At 54.6% G+C, this 18,148-nt stretch overlaps 1 protein-coding gene across 1 annotated transcript in view; it reads right to left on the bottom strand.

Moving 5' to 3' along the window:
• The window catches only part of LOC140430124 (transmembrane channel-like protein 2-B), a 187,363-nt gene that overhangs the window by 38,982 nt on the left and 130,233 nt on the right, over window positions 1-18,148 (bottom strand). The window lies entirely within an intron of this gene.

The following is an 18,148-nucleotide window of genomic DNA, read 5'->3' as shown; positions in this document are numbered from 1 at the left end:
TTTTAAAACATACAGTGAACATCTTAGCAACCATTCATTCAAATACAACCCCCAAAGTATACAACACTAAGTAATCCTTAATAACTTCCCAAACAACATCCTCCCAAACAACATCCAGAAGACAAAAGGAACACCTTTTAACAGAAGCACATCAGGTCTACATTCACTACTGAAAACATTTATAATTCTGAATTCACCAAATGATCTAGAGATAGTCTTTTCATGGCAGAGAGATCAACAGTACACTTGCTTTGTCTGGCTTCAGCTCCAACACTGAAAATGAAACTAAAACACTCTGCAGCAAATAACCTAAAACGAAAGTAAAAAAGCTGACAGACAGCCTAGCTCCGCCCACACTCTGACATCACTGATAAACACCCATTTCTTAAAGGTACATTTATTAAACGCCCATTTCTTAAAGGTACTCTCACATGACACTTGTTTGTCTTGTACCATCCTGGTAGTCATATGTTGTGATGATGGAATTATTGACAACTCATCTCATAGTAATGAATCTTTCTCATTTACTCAAAAACAGAACCAAATTAGACCTGAAGAAAAGCCCAGTTGTGGAAAGCTTTGGGAACAATAGGTTCAAAGGTATTGGTTACTTCCAAACATGTTATACTTACAACTTGTCATGTTTCATGTCATGTTTCAAAATACTCTAGAAAGGACCAAATTCAACAAAAGGGTCCATAAACCAGGTGAACTAGTGAATACATTTACTAACGACCTTTGCAGACTGGCTGAAGGTTGCAAATATGGAAACAGAATTAATACAAGACCGCATTGTAGTTGGTGCTACTTCTGATACCCTATCAGATCTATTGCAATCCAGTGAAGACTTAACTTTGGAGAAGGCAATACAGTTGGTGAGATAATCCGAGATCTGTAAACTGAATAGGGAAATTCTGAGAGGTGAAGAAAAACCTTGGCTCAGAATACCGTCTGTGACAATACAGATTATTAAGCAAAGGAATGTCAAAGAAACTCCAGGGAACAAGACTTCATGTGGAGGAAAAGTGCAAGACACCAGCAAACCATGTGTGGCGCCAAAAGGTCCCATAGGCACAACAGTGTACTGCAAGCACTGCAGAATGCCTTCACTGCAAAACATTTAGACACTTTCGGAAGGAATGCAGAACTAAAACCATTAAATTTATGGAAGATAATGAGAAAGTGTTCACGCACAAGGCCATTCATGAAATTGAGTAATTTTGACAAGCAAGGAACAAAAATGTTTTGTGGGTGAAATCAAAGACCCAAGTGCGCATTCTGGAATGCAGACATTTGTGTCAACTTCAAGCTGGATACAGAAGCAAATGTCACGGTTTCATCAGACAAAGAACCGTGGTTAGTAACGCAATGCCTGAAGCCAACTGAAACTCAGCTCTATGGTCTAGGCAGGTTTAAGCTACAAATTAATGGTAGGTTACAGGTGATGCTCCAGTACAGGGAAAAACAGTTACTGGAAACATTATCAAGGCTGAGATAGACACATTTTTAATCATCAAGAGGATCAAGAGTTATGGCGTTAAAATGGGAAAATAGAGTTGAGGATTATCATATCAGATCGGTCACAATCTCATTGAGTGACGGAGCAGACTCGATGAGCCGTATGGCCTACTTCTGCTCCTCCATCTTATGGTCTGATTATATTTCCTTCACAATCAAGAATTCTCCCTTCTGAGTCAAAAGCTATGAAGACCTTGGATGGGATTCTCCTGCACTTGGCGCGATGGCCCGACGCCGGCTCCAAGAGCGGAGCGAACCACTCCGGCGTCGGGCCACCCGGAAGTTGCGGAATCCTTCGCACTTCCGGGGGCTAGGCCGGCGCTGGGGGGGGGGGGGGGTTGGCGCCGCGCCAACCGGCGGCGAATGGTCGCCATGGGCCGGCGCGAGTTGGCGCATGCGCAGAACCGGCAGCGTTTTTCCTGCACATGCACACAGGGATTCTTCTCCGCGCCGGCCATCGCGGGGCCTTACACAGGCCGGCATGGAAGGACAGAGTGCCCCCATGGCACAGGCCCGCCCTCAGATCAGTAGGCCCCGATCGCGGGCCAGGCCACCATGGGAGCCCCCCCCCCCCCACCCCAGGGCCGGATCCCCCCGAGGACCCCGCTAGACGGTCCAACCGGGATGGACCATGTCCATTTCACACCGGCAGGACTGGCCAAAAGCGGGTGGCCGCTCGGCCCATCGGGGCCCGGAGAATTGCTGGGGGGGGCCGCTGCCAACGGCCCCCGACCGGCCTGATCCCCGCCCCTGCCCGAAAATCGGCGCCGGAGAATTTGGCAGCCGGTGTCGGAGCGGCGGGGCGGTATTCACGCCACCCCCACCCCGGCGATTCTCCGACCCGGCGGGGAGTCAGAGAATCCCGCCCCTCAACCTCATCAAAAAGGAAGAGGAAAATCAATGACCAAGAATCTAAGGGCACGATCTATCTGGTGCTTTATGCCCGAACTGAAGCCAGAAGATGCTGGGAGATCTCTCTTATGGGATCTACTCAGCTCACCACGCCTTATGAGATCTAATACGATCTCCTGAGAATTTGCGGTATGAATCCTGCCCATTGTGGGCAGATCACTTTTTATGAAATCTACATATTACAATGAGACCGATAGTCTCACTCTAATTTGCTCTCCCATGATCTAACCAAGGCATTGGGATCTAACCACTTTGCCTTGGAGATCTTGGGTGAGCGCCATTCAGTGCTGGTCACCACAAATGGGGACCTGACGGAATGGCACTTATGGGGGTCGCCCAGAGGATTGGAGGCTCCCAGGTGCTTGCAATCTGGGCAGGGTGGCAGCCTGGCACTATTGTTGCCAACTGGGCACCTTGGCACTGCTAGCCTAGCACCCTGATACTGCCAGCCTGGCACTTTGGCAATGCACCTGGGTGCCAGCCTGACACTGCCAGGTTACTCAGGTGGCATTGCCAACTGGCAGGGGCACTTCCACGGTGTCAGCCTGGCAGTGCAAAGGTGCCAAGCTTGCATATTTCCCACAATGAGATCAGGTCCTGTGCATGTTTGTGCGGGGGGGAGGGGGGGCCTGATAGGTTGGTTGGGGCTTTGGGGTCTTGGGGGAGTCGCTTCGGGGGGGGAGGGTCAGGAGATTGGGATGCCATTTCTAAAAGGCACCCTGATCTTTGCACTGAGGCGTTCCGGCGAATGGCGCTCCTTAGTGCAGAAAACAGGACTAGGTGCGGCTTCACGGGGAGTTCCCCACCGAGGCCCCGAATCTACCCGGATGGGAACAGCGTCCCGTTCGATAGTGTGGGGTTCCTTGCCACTCCGGGGGCCGGGAAGCAACTTGCTAAACGTGCTCGTTATGGGACTCTGTTCCCTTTCAAGTAGATCGCATCCTAAGTCTCACTTCAAAAAGGACTTTCTGATGCTATTTACTGGTCTCTGAACATTTAAGACCAAATATAGCATAACACTATCAACAGTTACAAACTCTTTGTGCCTTTTGACACCAAGGAAGACACCAATTCCACTGATGAAACAGGTCCAACAGCAATTAGAGGTCACAACCAGGATGGGAATATTCTCTCCAGTCATTAAGCCTGCAGAATGGTGCTCAGGAATGGCTTATAAACTAAATGGGTCTCTTCACATTCGTATGGACTTTACTCAATTTAATAAGGCCATAGCAAGGGAAATTCTTGACCTCAGTGGATGACATCTTGACGAAGCCATTCAAGAGCACAATGTTCACAAAACTGAATTCAAGTAGCAACTTTTGGCAGGTGCCATTTGATGAAAAATTGAATCTATTAATGGCTTTCATTACCCCATTCTGCAGATTTTGTTTTAGTAATTTACCTTTTGGCATAAAATAATATTTTTGAGTGAAAAATGTCCATCACCTTAAAATGCCTGAGGTACAATATGTCACATGGATTACATCCTTGTCCAGGATGCAACTGCCAAAGAATATGACTGGAGGGTTAAAGCAGTTTTCTGCCATCTGCAGAAAGAAGGTATGACACTTAATTAAATTTTGTATTCTCCAAAACATCAATTCGATTGGATTGGATTGGATTAGTTTATTGTCACGTGTACCGAGGTACAGTGAAAAGTATTTTCCTGCGTGCAGCTCAACAAATCATTAAGTACATGAAAATACATAATAGGGAAACACAAGATAATAGGGCAACACAAGTACACAATGTAAATACATAGACACCGGCATTGGGTGAAGCATACAGGGTGTAGTGTTAATGAGGTCAGTTCATAACAGGGTCATTTAGGAGTCTGGTGACAGTGGGGAAGAAGCTGTTTTTGAGTCTGTTCGTGCGTGTTCTCAGACTTCTGTATCTCCTGCCCGATGGAAGAAGTTGGAAGAGTGAGTAAGCCGGGTGGGAGGAGTCTTTGATTATCCTGCCCGTTTTCCCCAGGCAGCGGGAAGTGTAGATGGAGTCAATGGATGGGAGGCAGATTTTTAGGCCACACAGTGAGTAACACAGGAATAATGGCAGACTCAGAAAAACAATGAGCCATTACTGAATTTCCAACCTACGCCCATCCTGGATATTCAACAATTCCTGGGTATGGTTCATCAGTTGGAAAAATTCCTGCATTCATAATCGCCAATGCTGCATGGAAGGTTGCCCACAGCAGCATCCCAGTGGAATGGTGATGGAAACCTCTATTAAGCAAAGGAAGCACTTTACCACTGGTAAAGGGATGGATAGGATCATCAACAGTGCTATCAAGCTGCACTTGCTTAGCAACGACCTGCTTACTGAAGCTCAGTTTGGGTTCTATCAGGCTCACTCAGTTCCTGACCTCATCACAGCCTTAATCCAAACATGTAAAAAGAGCTGAACTTCAGAAGTGACCAACATTGACATCACAGTAGCACAGTGGTTAGCACTGTTGCTTCACAGCTCCAGGGTCCCAGGTTCGATTCCAACTTGGGTCACTGGCTGTGTGGAGTCTGCACGTTATTCCGTGTCTGCGTGGGTTTCCTCTGGGTGCTCCGGTTTCCTCCCGCAAGTCACAAAAGACGTGGGGCGAAATTCTCCTACCCGCCCTGCCACATTTCTGCCCCGACCGGCCGGCGGGAGTCTCCGTAACACCGGCCGGTCAATGGGGTTTCCCATTGTGGGGCAGCCCCACGCCGTCGGGAAACCCCCGGGCGCCGGCAAAACGGAGACTCCCGCCGGCGGAGAATGACGCCCCTGATGTTAGGTAATTTGGACATTCTGAATTCTCCCACAGTGCACCCGAACAGGTGCCGGAATGTGGCGACTAGGGAGTTTTCACAGTAACTTCATTGTAATGTTAATGTAAGCCTACTTGTGACAATAAAGGTTACTGTTACTATGACTCGGCAGCGTTTGAGTGAACCCAAGCAAAACTGGAGTCAGTGAGAATCACGGGGCAAACACTCCACTGGTTGGAATCATACCTATCAGAAAGGAAGATGATTGTAGTTGTTGGAGGTCAGTCATCTCAATTCCTGGACATCATAGCAGGTGTTGCACAGGATAGTTTCCTTGGCCCAGCCATCTTCAGCTACTTCATCAATAACCTTCCTTCACCATAACGCCAATAGTCGGGATGTTCTTTGATGGCTGCACAATATTCAGCAGCATTCACGAATCTTCAGATGCTGAAGCAGTCCATGTCGAAATGCAGCCATACCTGGATAATATCCAAGTTTGGGCTGACAAGTGGCAAGTTACATTTACGCAATGTAAGCGCCAGAATCCGATCATCTCCAACAAGAGAGGATCTAACCACTACCCCTTGACATTCAATGGCATTACAATCAGTCAGTCCCCCACTATCAACATCTTGGGTGTCGCCATTGACCGGAACTGGACTAGCCACAGAAATTCTGTGGTTACAAGAGCAGGTCAAAGGGTAGGAATCCTGCAGCGAATAACTGCCCTCCTGACTCCCCAAAGTCTGTCCGCCATCTACAAGGTACAGGTCTGGAGCTTGATGCAACATTCTCCACAAGATGCAAGGCAGGAACTCACCGGTGCTTCTTAGACAACACCTTCCAAACTCACGACCACTACCATCTAGAATTATGAGGGCAGCAGATACATTGGAAGTTCCGCTCCAAGACACTCACCATCCTGACTGGGAAATATATAATTCTTACCTGATGGTCACTGGGACAGAATCCTGGAACTCCCTCACTAACAGCACTGTGGGTGTACCTACATCACATGGGCTTGAGCAGTTCAAGAAGGCAGCTCACCACCACCTACTCAAGGGCAGTAAGAGATGGGCATTGTCGGTAATACTAAAATCCCATGAAGAAAGAAATTAAGAAAACTGCTAACCAGTGTTTCCTCGAAGCGATGTGCCTGGCAGCAATTCATCAATGCCATGCAATTAATTATTTCTGCTGCACACATCCTGATAGTTAAATATCATTACTGCCAAGCCTCTCATTCTGACCTTCCTGCTCACCAGCTCCCTCCCTAACCCTCCTACTCACCAGCTCCATCCCCAACCCTCCTGCTCACCAACTCCCTCCCCAAACCTCCTGCTCACCAACACCCTCCCTAAATCCTCCTACTCACCAGCTTCCTCCCCAACCATCCTGCTCACCAAATCCCTCCCGAAACCTTCCTGCTCATAGGCACCCTCCCTAACCCTCCTACTCACCAGCTCCCTCCCTAACACTCCTGTGCACCAACTCCTTCCCTCCCCTCCCCAATGTAGTTACATTGCCATATGTTGTGTTGCCCTATTATGTATTTTCTTTTATTCCCTTTTCTTCTCATGTACTCAATGATCTGTTGAGCTGCTCGCAGAAAAATACTTTTCACTGTACCTCGGTACACGTGACAATAAACAAATCCAATCCAATCCAACCCTCCTACTCACCAACCCCCACCCTAACCCTCCTGCTCACCAACTCCCTCCCAAACCCTCCTGCTCACCCTCCCCAACCCGCCTACTCACCAATTCCCTCCCCAACTCTCCTGCTCACCAACTCGCTTGCCAACCCTCCTGCTCACCAACTCCCTCCCTAATCCTGCTGCTCACCAACTCCCTCCCTAATCCTCCTGCTCACCAACTCCATCCCTAACACTCCTGCTCATCAGCACCCTCCTGCTTACCAGTTCCCTCGCAAATCTTCCTACTCACCAACTGTAGCGCACAAAGACTCACGAGAGACGAATAGAGATGAAGTCGATGAGGCTTTATTAAGCGTGACTTGTTCCCCGCAGTTCAGTAGCTGACTGGCCTGCGGGGGAGAACTCCAGGTTCTTATACTCCGCCTTCAGGGCGGAGCTAGAGGTCAACAGCCAACCAGGACCCGGGATCTGTCAGCCAATGACATCATGGCTTCACAGTCCCACATGACCTCTAATGCATACTACCACATTCACCCCTTGTTAAAAATGAACCCGGCGGGGTGGTGCTTCGTATGGTGGTAAGGGTTTACAAGGCTGGTCCTGGGAGGAAAAACTTTTGCATGTACAGAGGTTTTTTTTTTTTGTTTTGAAGTATTTACAGTAAAAGGGGGAAAAAGAAAACGTTCTCGTTACAGTCCACAATATAGTAGTGTTACATTGATGCCACAAGTCGGTCGGGTGGTCTGGTCGTCCTCGTAGATCGCCTCGGCCCCGGCGGTGGTGCTTGTTCCCGTGTTGTCGTCTCCGGGAGCCTTACGGTTTCTGCTTCCGCTTCACTTCTGGTCGGACCTGGGAGGAGGACCGATCCCCCCGGGAAGGGGGCGCTCACGGGGTGCGCCGGTGGCAGGGAGGGGGTGATTGGTGTCAGGGGGGTGTGCGTGTTGCCGGCGGGCGCCAGATCTCGCAGGGAGACCGTGTCCTGTCGGCCGTCGGGGTACTCCACGTAAGCGTACTGCGGGTTCGCGTGGAGGAGGCGAACCCTCTCGACCAACGGGTCCGACTTGTGCGCCCGCACATGTTTTCGGAGCAGGATGGGTCCTGGGACCGCCAGCCAGGTCGGCAGCGACGTTCCAGAGGAGGACTTCCTGGGGAAGACAAGGAGGCGCTCATGAGGCGTTTGGTTAGTGCTAGTACACAGTAGCGACCGGATGGAGTGGAGAGCGTCCGGGAGGACCTCCTGCCACCGTGAAACTGGGAGGTCCCTGGACCGTAGGGCCAGTAGGACGGTCTTCCAGACCGTGCCGTTCTCCCTCTCTACTTGCCCGTTGCCCCGGGGGTTGTAGCTGGTCGTCCTGCTCGAGGCTATACCGTTGCTGAGCAGGAACTGGCGCAGCTCGTCACTCATAAAGGAGGACCCCCTGTCGCTGTGGACGTATGCGGGGCAACCGAACAGTGTGAATATGGTGTTAAGGGCTTTAATGACTGTGGCCGCTGTCATGTCAGGGCAGGGGATGGCGAAGGGGAAACTGGAGTACTCGTCCACCACGTTCAGGAAGTATATGTTGCGGTCGGTGGAGGGGAGGAGCCCCTTGAAATCCAGAGCAAGGCGTTCAAAGGGACGGGAAGCCTTGATCAGGTGCGCACCATCCGGCCTGAAAAAGTGCGGTTTGCACTCTACGCAGATGTGGCAGTTCCTTGTGACTGTACGGACCTCCTCCACAGAGTAGGGGAGGTTGCGGGACTTTATAAAGTGGTAGAACCGAGTGACCCCCGGGTGGCAGAGGTCCTCGTGGAGGGTTTGGAGGCGGTTAATTTGTGCGTTGGCACATGTGCCGCGGGATAGGGTGTCGGACGGCTCGTTCAGCTTTCTGGGACGGTACATGATCTCATAGTTGAAGGTGGAGAGCTCGATCCTCCACCTTAAGATCTTGTCATTCTTAATTTTGCCCCGCTGTGCATTATCGAACATGAAGGCTACCGACCGTTGGTCCGTGAGGAGAGTGAATCTCCTGCCGGCCAGGTAATGCCTCCAACGTCGCACAGCTTCCACTATGGCTTGGGCTTCCTTTTCCACTGAGGAGTGGCGGATTTCTGAAGCGTGGAGGGTTCGGGAGAAAAAGGGCACGGGCCTGCCCGCTTGGTTAAGGGTGGCCGCTAGAGCTACATCGGAGGCGTCGCTCTCGACCTGGAAGGGGAGGGACTCGTCGATGGCGCGCATCGTGGCCTTTGCGATATCCGCTTTGATGCGGCTGAAGGCCTGGCAAGCCTCTGTCGACAGGGGGAAGGTCGTGGTCTGTATTAGGGGGCGGGCCTTGTCTGCGTACTGGGGGACCCACTGGGCGTAATATGAAAAAAACCCAGGCAGCGTTTTAGGGCTTTTGAGCAGTGCGGGAGGGGAAATTCCATGAGGGGGCGCATGCGTTCGGGGTCGGGGCCTATTATCCCATTGCGCACTGCATATCCCAAAATGGCTAGCCGGTTTGTGCTAAAAACGCACTTGTCCTCGTTGTATGTGAGGTTCAAGGCTTTAGCGGTCTGGAGGAATTTTTGGAGGTTGGCGTCGTGGTCCTGCTGATCGTGGCCGCAGATGGTTACATTGTCGAGATACAGGAACGTGGCCTGCAACCCGTGTTGATCAACCATTCGGTCCATCTCTCGTTGGAAGACCGAGACCCCGTTTGTGACGCCAAATGGGACCCTTAGGAAGTGGTATAATCGCCCGTCTGCCTCGAAGGCTGTGTACTTGCGGTCACTTGGGCGGATGGGGAGCTGATGGTAGGCGGACTTGAGGTCCACGGTGGAGAAGACCTTATATTGGGCAATCCGATTGACCATGTCGGATATGCGGGGGAGAGGGTACGCATCTAGCTGTGTGTACCTGTTGATGGTCTGGCTATAGTCTATGACCATCCTTTGCTTCTCCCCTGTCTTTACTACTACCACCTGTGCTCTCCAGGGACTATTACTGGCCTGGATTATGCCTTCCTTCAGTAGCCGCTGGACTTCGGACCGAATTAATGTCCGGTCCTGGGCGCTGTACCGTCTGCTCCTAGTGGCGACGGGTTTGCAATCCGGGGTGAGGTTTGCAAACAAGGATGGGGGCTCAACCTTGAGGGTTGCGAGGCCGCAGATAGTGAGTGGGGGTATTGGGCCGCCGAATTGAAACGTTAGGCTCTGCAGGTTGCACTGGAAATCTAATCCCAGTAATGTGGGCGCGCAGAGTTGGGGAAGGACGTAGAGCCTGTAGTTTTTAAACTCCCTCCCTTGCACCGTTAGGGTCACTATGCAGAAGCCTTTAATCTGTACGGAGTGGGATCCTGCAGCTAGGGAAATCTTTTGCAAACAGCGTCTTACCGTGTCGGGGTGGATGAAGCTTTCTGTGCTCCCGGAGTCGACCAGGCATGGTGTCTCGTGCCCTTTTATCAGCACCGTTGTTGTCATCGTCTGGAGCGTCCGGGGCCGTGCTTGGTCCAGTGTCATTGAGGCCAGACGTGATCGTAGTGCTTGAGCGTCTTCCTCGAACCCCGTGGAGCCGTCGACACTGGGGTCCGTTGTTGCCGTCACAAGATGGCGGCGGGGGTGAACAAAATGGCCGCCCCCATGCATCGCACATGGCTGGGGGGTCACAAGATGGCGGCAGGGGTGGACAAAATGGCCGTCCCCATGCATCGCACAGGTCTGGGGGGTCCCAAGATGGCGGCGCCCTCCTCCCCTCGTGGCGGCCGGGACCCAAAATGACGGCGCCTGCGGGTCGCACATGGGGCGCTGGGAGGGTGGGGAGCGTCAGAAACGCGCAGGTCACCTTGTTCTCCGGGGACAGCGGTGGCCGGGACCCAAACTGGTTGCGCCTGCGGGTCGTACATGGGGCACTGGACAGCGGTGGCCGGGACCCAAACTGGTTGCGCCTGCGGGTCGTACATGGGGTGCTGGGGGGGGGGGGGTTGGGGAGCGTTAGAAGCGCGCAGGGCTCCTTGTTCTCCGGGGACAGCGGCGACCTCCCGGGACCGGCACACAGCCGCGAAATGGCCCTTTTTCCCGCAGCTCTTACAAATCGCTGCGCGGGCCGGGCAGCGCTGCCGGGGGTGTTTCGCCTGGCCGCAGAAATAGCAGCGGGCTCCCCCGGGACGACTTGGCGTCTGAACCGCGCAAGCCTGTGGGGTGGGGGGGAGGGGGGGTTTGTCGCGACGGGGGTCCACGGACCCCAAGGGGCTGCCGCGCGGTCGGGGCCGTAGGTGCGGGCGTTTCCAGGGAGGCTGCAAGGGCCCGTGCCTCTGAGAGTCCTAGCGACTCTTTTTCTAAAAGTCTTTGGCGGATTTGGGAAGAGTTCATACCAGCCACAAAAACATCACGCATTAACATGTCCGTGTGTTCCATCGCGTTTACCGGCGGGCAGCTGCAGGCCCGTCCCAAAATTAGTAGCGCGGCGTAGAATTCATCTATCGATTCTCCGGGACATTGCCGTCTCGTTGCGAGTTGGTAGCGTGCGTAGATCTGGTTCACTGGGCGAACATAGATGCTTTTTAGTGCTGCGAACGCCGTCTGGAAATCCTCTGCGTCTTCGAGGGAAAATTTCGTGGCTTACCCTCGAGTGCAGGACCTGTAGTTTCTGGTCTTCTGTGACCCGGCCGGGGGCCGTTCTGAGGTCGGCCTCGAAACAAGTCTGCCAGTGTTTGAAAACTACTGCTGAGTTCACTGCGTTGGGGCTGATCCTCAGGCATTCCGGGATGATCCTGAGCTCCATAGTTCTTTTAAGCACGCTTAATAAATTATAGCGCACAAAGACTCACGAGAGACGAATAGAGATGAAGTCGATGAGGCTTTATTAAGCGTGACTTGTTCCCCGCAGTTCAGTAGCTGACTGGCCTGCGGGGGAGAACTCCAGGTTCTTATACTCCGCCTTCAGGGCGGAGCTAGAGGATAACAGCCAACCAGGACCCGGGATCTGTCAGCCAATGACATCACGGCTTCACAGTCCCACATGACCCCTAATGCATACTACCACACCAACTCCATCCGCAACCCTCCTACTCACCAACTCTCTCATCAACGTTCCTACTCACCAACTTACTCCCCAACCTTCCTGCTCACCAACTCCCTCCCCAACCACCTGCTCACCAGCTCCCTCCCTAACCCTCCTGCTCACCCTTCCCAACCCTCCTACTCACCAACTCCCTCCCTAATACTCCTGCTCACCCTCCCCAACCCTCCTACTCACCAACTCCCTCCTAACCCTCCTCTCACCTTCCCCAACACACCTACTCAACAGCTCCCTCCACAAGCCTCGTACTCACCAACTTCCTCCCCAACCCTCGTACTCACCAACTCCCTCCCCAACCCTCCTACTCACCAACTCACTCCCCAACCCTCCTGCTCACCTATTCCCTCCCCAAACCTCCTACTCACCAAGTGCCTCCCCAACCCTCCTGCTCAACAATTCCCTCCCTAACCCCCCTGCTCACCAAGTGCCTCCCCAACCCTCCTGCTCACCAACTCCCTCCCTAACCCTCCTGCTCACCAGCTCCATCCTGCTCAACAATTCCCTCGCCAAATCTCCTGCTCACCAACTCCCTCCATAACCTTCCTGCTCACCAGCTCCCTCCCTAACCCTGCTGCTCAACAGTTCCCTCGCCAAACCGCCCACCCACCAACTCCCTCCCTAACCCTCCTACTCACCAACTCCCTCCGCAACCCTCCTGCTCACCAATTCCTTCCCTAACCCTCCGACTCACCAACTCCCACCCCAAAGCTCCTACTCACCAACTCTCTCCCCAACCGTCCCACTCACCAGCTCCCTCCCTAGCCCTCCTGCTCACCAATTCCCTCCCCAACCCTCCTCTCACCAACTCCCTCCCTAACCCTCCTGCTAACCAACTCCCTCCCGAAACCTCCTATTCACCAACGCCCTCCCCAACCACCCTGCTCACTAGCTCCCTCCCTAACCCTCCTGCTCACCAGCTCCGTCCTGCTCACCAATTCCCTCCCCGATCCTTCGACTCACCAACTCCCTCCCCAACCCTGCTGCTCACCAACACCTTCACCACCACTCCTACTGACCATCACCCTCCCCAACACTCCTACTCACCAACGGCCTCCCCAAACCTCCTACTCACCAACTCACTCCCCAAACCTCCCGCACACCAGCACCCTCCCTAACATTCCTACTCACCTACTCCCTCCTGCTCACCAGTTCCCTCACAAATCCTTGTACTCACCAACTCCCTCCCTAACTCTCCTGATCACCAGCTCCATCCTGCACACCATTTCCTCCATAACTCTCCTGCTCACCAGCTCCCTTCCTAACCCTGCTGCTCACCAGTTCCCTCGCCAAACCGCCCACTCACAAACTCCCTCCCTAACCCTCCTGCTCACTAACTCCCTCCCTTACCCTGCTGCTCAGCAACTCCATCGTCCTCACCAATTCCCTCACCAATCCTCCTACTCACCAACTCACTCCCTAACCCTCCTACTCACCAACTCCCTTGCCAACCCTCCTGCTCACCAGCTCCCTCCCCAATCACCCTGCTCACCAGCTCCCTCCCTAACCCTCCTACTGACCAGCTCCCTCCTGCTCACCAGTTCCCTCGCAAATCCTCGTACTCAACAACTCCCTCCCTAACCCTCCTGCTAACCAACTCCCTCCCGAAACCTCCTATTCACCAACGCCCTCCCCAACCACCCTGCTCACTAGCTCCCTCCCTAACCCTCCTGCTCACCAGCTCCGTCCTGCTCACCAATTCCCTCCCCGATCCTTCGACTCACCAACTCCCTCCCCAACCCTGCTGCTCACCAACACCTTCCCCAACACTCCTACTGACCATCACCCTCCCCAACACTCCTACTCACCAATGGCCTCCCCAAACCTCCTACTCACCAACTCACTCCCCAAACCTCCCGCACACCAGCACCCTCCGTAACATTCCTACTCACCTACTCCCTCCTGCTCACCAGTTCCCTCACAAATCCTTGTACTCACCAACTCCCTCCCTAACTCTCCTGATCACCAGCTCCATCCTGCACACCATTTCCTCCATAACTCTCCTGCTCACCAGCTCCCTTCCTAACCCTGCTGCTCACCAGTTCCCTCGCCAAACCGCCCACTCACTAACTCCCTCCCTAACCCTGCTGCTCAACAGCTCCATCGTCCTCACCAATTCCCTCGCCAATCCTCCTAATCACCAACTCACTCCCTAACCCTCCTACTCACCAACTCCCTTGCCAACCCTCCTGCTCACCAGCTCCCTCCCCAATCACCCTGCTCACCAGCTCCCGCCCTAAACCTCCTACTGACCAGCTCCCTCCTGCTCACCAGTTCCCTCGCAAATCCTCGTACTCAACAACTCCCTCCCTAACCCTCCCGCTCACCAGTTCCCATCCAAACCTCCTGCTCACCAGCTCACACCCCAAACCTCCCGCCCACCAGCACCCTCCCTAACATTCCTACTCACCTATTCCCTCCTGCTCACCAGTTCCCTCGCAAATCCTCGTACTCACCAACTCCCTCCCTAACTCTCCTGATCACCAGCTCCATCCTGCCCACCAGTTCCCTCCCCAACTCTCCTGCTCACCATCTCCCTCCCTATAAGTCTTGCTCACCACTCCCTCCATAACTCTCCTGCTCACCAGCTCCCTTCCTAACCCTGCTGCTCACCAGTTCCCTCGCCAAACCGCCCACTCACAAACTCCCTCCCTAACCCTCCTGCTCACCAACACCTTCCCCAACGCTCCTACTCACCACCACCTTCCCCAACACTCCTACTCACCAACGGCCTCCCCAAACCTCCTACTCACCAACTCACTCCCCAAACCTCCCGCACACCAGCACCCTCCCTAACATTCCTACTCACCTACTCCCACCTGCTCACCAGTTCCCTCGCAAATCCTCGTACTCACCAACTCCCTCCCTAACTCTCCTGCTCACCAGTTCCCTCCCCAACTCTCCTGCTCACCATCTCCCTCCCTATAACTCTTGCTCACCACTCCCTCCATAACTCTCCTGCTCACCAGCTCGCTCCCTAACCCGCCTGCTCACCAACTCTCTCCCCGACCCTCCTACTCACCAACTCCCTCCCCAACCCTCCTGCTCACCAATTCCCTCCCTAACACTCCTGCTCACCAAGTCCCTCCCGAAACCGCCTACTCACCAACTCCCTCGCCAATCCTCCTGCTCACCACTTCCCTCCCTAACCACCCTGCTCACCAGCTCCCTCACTAACCCTCCTGCTCACAAACTCCCTCCCTCACCCTCCTGCTCACAAACGCCCTTCCCAACACTCCTGCTCACCAGCTCCCTCACTAACCCTCCTGTTCACCAGCTCGGTCCCCGACCCTCCTGCTCACCAACACCCTCCCGATCCGCCTACTCACCAACTCCCTCGCCAACCCTCCTGCTCACCAACTCCCTCCCCAACCCCCCTGCTCACCAGCTTCATCCTGCTCACCAGTTCTCTCCCCAACTCTCCTGCTCACCAACTCCCTCCCTGTAACTCCTGCTCACCAGTTCCCTCCCCAAATCTCCTGCTCACCAACTCCCTCCATAATTCTCCTGCTCACCAGCTCCCTCCCTAACCATGCTGCTCACCAGTTCCGTCGCCAAGCCGCCCACTCACCAACTCCCTCCTAACCCTCCTATTCACCAGCTCCCTCACCAACCCTCCTGCTCTCCAACTCCCTCCCTAATCCTCCTGCTCAACAACTCACTCCCTAACCCTCCTACTCACCAGCTCCCTCCCTAACCCTCCTGCTCACCAACTCCCTCCCCGACCCTCCTGCTCTCCAACTCCCTTCCTAACCGTCCTGCTCACCAACTCCCTCCCTAACCCTCCTACTCACCAGCTCCCTCGCTAACCCTCCTGCTCACCAACTCGCTCCCTAACCCTCCTACTCACCAACTCCCTCCCCGACCCTGCTGCTCTCCAACTCCCTTTCAAACCCTCCTACTCAGCCGCTCGCTCCCTAACACTCCTGATCACCACCGACCTCCCCGACCCTCCTACTCACCAACTCCCTCCCAAACCCTCCTGCTCACCAGCTCCCTCCCTAACACACCTGCTCACCAACTCCCTCCCCGACCCTCCTGCTCACCAAGTCCCTCCCCCAAACCTCCCGCTCACCAGCACCCTCCCTAACATTCCTACTCACCTGCTCCCTCCTGCTCACCAATTGCCTCCCTGATTCTTCGACTTACCAACTCCCTCCCCAACACTCCTACTCACCAACTCCCTCCCCGACCCACCTACTCACCATCTTCCTCCCCAACACTCCTACTCACCAACTCCCTCCCGAACACTCCTGCTCACCAAGTCCCCCCCGAAACATCCTCCTCACCAACTCCCTCGCCAAACGTCCTGCTCACCAATTCACTCCCCAACCACCCTGCTCACCAGCTCCCTCCCTAACGCTCCTGCTCACCAGCTCCCTCCTGCTCACCAGTTCCCTCACAAATCCTCGTACTCACCAACTCCCTCGACAACCCTCCTGCTCACCAACTCCCTCCCCAACCTTCCTGCACACCAACTCCTTCCCTAACCCTCCTGCTCACCAACTCCCTCCCTCACCCACCTGCTCACCAGCTCCCTCCCCAACCCCCCTGCTCACCAAGTCCCTCCCCAAACCTCCCGCTCACCAGCACCCTCCCTAACATTCCTACTCACCTACTGCCTCCTGCTCACCAACTCCCTCCCTAACCCTCCTGCTCACCAACTCCCTCCCCGATCCTCCTACTCACCAACTCCCTCCCTAACACTCCTGCTCACCAACTCCCTCCCCAACCCTCCTACTCACCAACTCCCTCATCAATCCTCCTGCTCACAAACTCCCTCCCCAACCCCCCTGCCCACCAGCTCCCTCCTGCTCACCAGTTCCCTCACAAATCCTCGTACTCACCAACTCCCTCGACAACCCTCCTGCTCACCAACTCCCTCCCCAACCCTCCTGCACACCAACTCCTTCCCTAACCCTCCTGCTCACCAACTCCCTCCCTCACCCACCTGCTCACCAGCTCCCTCCCCAACCCCCCTGCTCACCAAGTCCCTCCCCAAACCTCCCGCTCACCAGCACCCTCCCTAACATTCCTACTCACCTACTGCCTCCTGCTCACCAACTCCCTCCCTAACCCTCCTGCTCACCAACTCCCTCCCCGATCCTCCTACTCACCAACTCCCTCCCTAACACTCCTGCTCACCAACTCCCTCCCCAACCCTCCTACTCACCAGCTCCCTCCGCAACCCTCCTGCTCACCAACTCCCTTCCCGGCCCTCCTGCTCTCCAACTCCCTTCCTAACCTTCCTACTCACCAGATCACTCCCTAAGACTGCTGCTCACCAAATCCCTAACACCACTGCTCACCAGTTCCGTCGCCTAACCGCCAACTCACCAACTCCCTCTCTAACCCTCCTATTCACCAGCTCATTCCCCAACCCTCCTGCTCTCCAACTCCCTTCCTAACCCTCCTGCTCATCACCTCGCTCCCTAACCCTCCTGCTCACCAACTCCCTCCCCGATCCTACTGCTCTCCAACTCCCTTCCTAACCGTCCTAATCAGCAGCTCCCTCCCTAACACTCCTGATCACCAACTCCCTCCCTGACCCTCCTACTCACCAACTCCCTCCCCAAACCTCCTGCTCACCAACTCCCTCCCCGACCCTCATGCTCACCAACTCCTGAACCCTCCTGCTCACCAACTCCCTCGCCAACCCTCCTGCCCACCAACTCCCTCCCCAACCCCCCTGCTCACCAACTCCCTCCCCAACACCCCTGCTCACCAAGTCATCTCAAAACATCCCACTCACCAGTACCCTCCCTAACATTCCTACTCACCTACTTCCTCCTGCTCACCAATTGCCTCCCCGAACCTGCGACCCACCAACTCCCTCCCCGACCCTCCTACTCACCAACTCCCTCCCCAACCCTCCTGTTCACAAAGTTCCTCCCGAAACCTCCTACTCACCAAATCCCGCCCCAACCACCCTGCTCACTAGCTCCCTCACTAACCCTCCTGCTCACCAACTCCCTCCTGCTAACCAGTTCCTTCACAAATCCTCGTACTCACCAACTCCCTCCCCAACCCTCCTGCTCACCAACTCCTTCCCTAACCCTCCTGCTCAGCAACTCCCTCCCTCACCCTCCTGCTCACAAACTCCCTCCCCAACTCTCCTGCTCACCAGCTCCATCCCCGAGCCACCTGCTCACCAGCTCGCTCCCCGATCCTCCTACTCACCAACTCCCTCCCTAACACTCCTGCTCACCAACACCCTTCCCGACCCGCCTAGTCACCAACTCCCTCGCCAACCCTCCTGCTCACCAGTTCCCT

Source organism: Scyliorhinus torazame, chromosome 9 (genome assembly GCF_047496885.1).
Source record: "Scyliorhinus torazame isolate Kashiwa2021f chromosome 9, sScyTor2.1, whole genome shotgun sequence".
NCBI lineage: Eukaryota > Metazoa > Chordata > Chondrichthyes > Carcharhiniformes > Scyliorhinidae > Scyliorhinus > Scyliorhinus torazame.
This window is presented reverse-complemented; position numbering and strand designations above follow the sequence as displayed.